General features: G+C 40.8%; 1 pseudogene; it reads right to left on the bottom strand.

Annotated features, from left to right (window-relative positions):
- Window positions 1–336: 336 nt before the first annotated feature.
- On the bottom strand, window positions 337–3086 carry LOC101613793 (annotated as a pseudogene).
- Window positions 3087–3325: the final 239 nt, after the last annotated feature.

The following is a 3325-nucleotide window of genomic DNA, read 5'->3' as shown; positions in this document are numbered from 1 at the left end:
ACAAATATTTTATTTGGGGACTGGTGAGATTAATTAGTGGTTAAGGCACTTACCTGCAAAGCTTGACAACCAGATTTCAGTTCCCCATTACCATGTAAAGCCAGATCCACAAAGTGGTGCATGTGTCTGCAGTTTGCAGCAGATAGAGGTCTTGATGTGCCCATTCTCATTAATTCTTTCTCTGCCTTTCCCTCCCCTCCCCATTATTCTTTTCTTCTTCTCCTTTTCCTTCTTTTCTCTCTCTCTGTTCTCTTTCTTTCTATTGGATATGATAGAAGCCATCCTGCGACTACATAGAAAATTTCAGGTTATCCTGGGCTAAAGTGAGACACTTGTTTAATTGTAAATAACTGGCTCATTTTCTTCCTGCATAGTTGTCAGTATATCCAGGTCATGGAATATTTTCTGCATATAGTCCGAATATTTATATCCAGAAGCTCTTTCTACTATAGCTGCCAGCTGTGTATAGCCAAAAGTTGAATGTAAAAACTGACTACCAGGTTTAAGGAACAAAGGATTTTTGTTTGTGTTTTTGTTTTTTGAGGTAGGGTCTCACTCTAGCTCAGGCTGACCTGGAATTCACTATGTAGTCTCAGGGTGGCTTTGAACTCACGATCCTCCTACTTCTGCCTCCTGAGTGCTGGGATTTAAGGCATGCACCACCACACCTGGCTAAAGTATCATTTTTTAAATAATCTTAGTGACTCAATTGAATTTTCAAACTTCCCTTTCAAATATAATTCACCTTTTTCAAAATCATTTTTTTCTTGCTGGGATTTGAATTTTGATATTTGACTTCACTGTCCTGTTTAGTTTTATCTTTAGGGAAGTCATTCTTGTCATTACTTTTCCCTCCTTTCTCATTCAGTTTCTGTGGTGGTTTGAATAGATGGCCCGATATATTCAGTTCTTTGTAGTTTGCATCTGCAGCTACCTGGCTGGAGGCAGTGTCACTGGGTGGATCCTAAGGTGTGGTGGTGGGTTTCAGGTTTCAATCTAAGGGTATGAAAAGTTTGCCTAGCAGGAGTTCCTGAAGTGTGCTGTGGGGGTTTTGGCTTTAGGCTTGTGCTTCTCTCTCTTTGCTTGGACCTGTGAAGGCAGGCCAGATCCTTTGGCCATTATGGAACTTCCCCTGGATCTGTATGCTTCAATAAATATCCCTTCCTCCATACCTGTGCCTGGTCTGGAAGTTCATCTCAGTGAACCTGAAGCTGTCTGCTACAGTTACTTTTCTTGATCTGATCACTTTGTCCCATTCCTCATCTTCATACTTTATAAGCTTTCTCTTCCTTCCCTTTATTCATGTCCTTTTCATAGTGACATATTCCACAGAAGTGTTAAATGAGTAATCTTGTTGAGACAGAAACCTTTCCAACTTTGGACTTTTTCTGGAAATTCAGGAACATACTGTTGCACTGGCACATTAAGACCTAGTTTCCCATCTTCCAACAGTCTGGCAAGAGTAACCATGGTGATGCTTCTGCTGATGCTGGCAATCCTTATAACTGTTTCTGGTGTACATGGTACCTAGTTCTCCACATCTGCCACATAACCTTCTGACCAGACTTCCTTTTCCATCTACAGAAATGCCAACAAGTGTGTCAGCTCTACCAACCTCATCCTTCCTCCTGTGCAGCAGGTCCTGGCTGTTCTTGAAAGCTCTGATGAAGTACCTGGTCAATGGCAGCTCCTGGCCATGAAGGGTCCCTGGGCATGGTATGGGGCTGGGGGGTGGTCTTAGAGTCTGGGATTGCTGCAGACGGCTGAGTGGGAGCAGCTCCCTCCACCCCCCAGCCAGCTTCACCCCAAGTGCAAGCCTCAGCCCCAGGCACCACACCCAGCCATGGCCAAGCAGTGGCACTCCAGCTTGCTGATGGGCCCAGTGCCATCCACAGTCCTGGTACAGGCCCCGGGGGTCGTAGCCCCCAGAGATGTCACACCTGACAGCAGCTGGATGGCATCACTGGGAAGAGTGACTGCCTCTACCTTCCTGAGGGATTAGGAAAGGCGATGCTCATATTTTTATTGGTACTGCATTAAATTTGTATTTTGCTTTTGGCAGAATTCCCATTTTTACAATATTAATTCTACCTATCCAGGAGCATGGTAGGTCTTTCCATCTTTTCAAGTGCTCCTTGACTTCTTTCTTGAGGTTTTTTGTTGTTGTTGCTTGTTTGTTTGTTTTCATTATACAGCTCTTTTATATCCTTGGTTAGTGTTATTGCAAGTTATTTAATCTTTTTCTTGCTATTGAAAATGGGGAAGCCTTACTAATTTCTCTGTGTATTTGTCTTTAGTGTATAGAAAAGCTACTCATTTTTGTGCATTGATTTTATACCCTGCCACTTTTCTGAAGGAATTTATCACCTTTAGAAGTTTTGAGATGGAGACTTTGGAGTCAATTATGTATAAGATCATGTCATCAGCAAATAGAGCTGTCTTGACTGCTTCCCTGCCAATTTGAATCCCTTATATTTCTTTCTCCTGTCTTGTTTCTTGGCCTAATAATTCTAATACAGTGTTGAAGAGCAATGGTGAGAGTAGGCACCCTTTCTTGTTCCCAATCTCAGTGGGGACTCCTTGAGATTTTCCACTGTTAAATATTGTTTGGACTTTAGGAGCTGCATATATAACTTTTATTGTGTTGAGATATAAAACCTACTTTTTCCATTGTTTTGATCATGAAGTGGTGTTGTGTTTTGTCAAAGTCATTTTTTGCATCAATTGAGGTGATCATATGGTTCTTATGGTTCAGTTTATTTATGTGGTGTATTACGTTGACTGATTTCCATATGTTAAACCATCCCTGCATCCCCTGGGATGAAGCCTGCATAATCAATATGGATAATTCTTTTGATGTGTTGTTGAATTTGGATCTCCAGGATTTTGTTGAGGATCTTTGCATCTAAGTTCATTAGGTATATAGGCCTATAGTTTTTTCTTGTTGCAAGATGCTAGCTTCATAAAAGGAGTTGGGGGGATTCTCTGTTCTGATTACATGGAACAGTTGAGAAAACGTGATTTCAGTACTTCAATGAAGGTTTGATAGAATTCAGCTCAGAAGCCATCCAGAACTGGACTTTCATTTTGGGGGAGGTTTTGATTACCTTTCATTCTCCATGGATGTGATAGTTTTCTTTAAAAGATTAATCTGCTGTGAGGTTAGTTTTAGTAAGTGGTAAGTCTCTAGGAATTCTTCCATTTCTTCCCAATTATTGAATTTTGTGTAATAATGGTTTTGGATGATTCTTCCAATGTTACTTTTTTCCCTCAATTTTTATTAACATTTTCTGTGATGATAAAAAATATCCCATGGTAATAGCCT

This window comes from Jaculus jaculus, unplaced genomic scaffold (assembly GCF_020740685.1).
Source record: "Jaculus jaculus isolate mJacJac1 unplaced genomic scaffold, mJacJac1.mat.Y.cur u25, whole genome shotgun sequence".
In the NCBI taxonomy this organism is placed as follows: domain Eukaryota; kingdom Metazoa; phylum Chordata; class Mammalia; order Rodentia; family Dipodidae; genus Jaculus; species Jaculus jaculus.
Note: the sequence above shows the minus strand (reverse complement) of the source record. Positions and strands in the feature narration are given on the sequence as shown.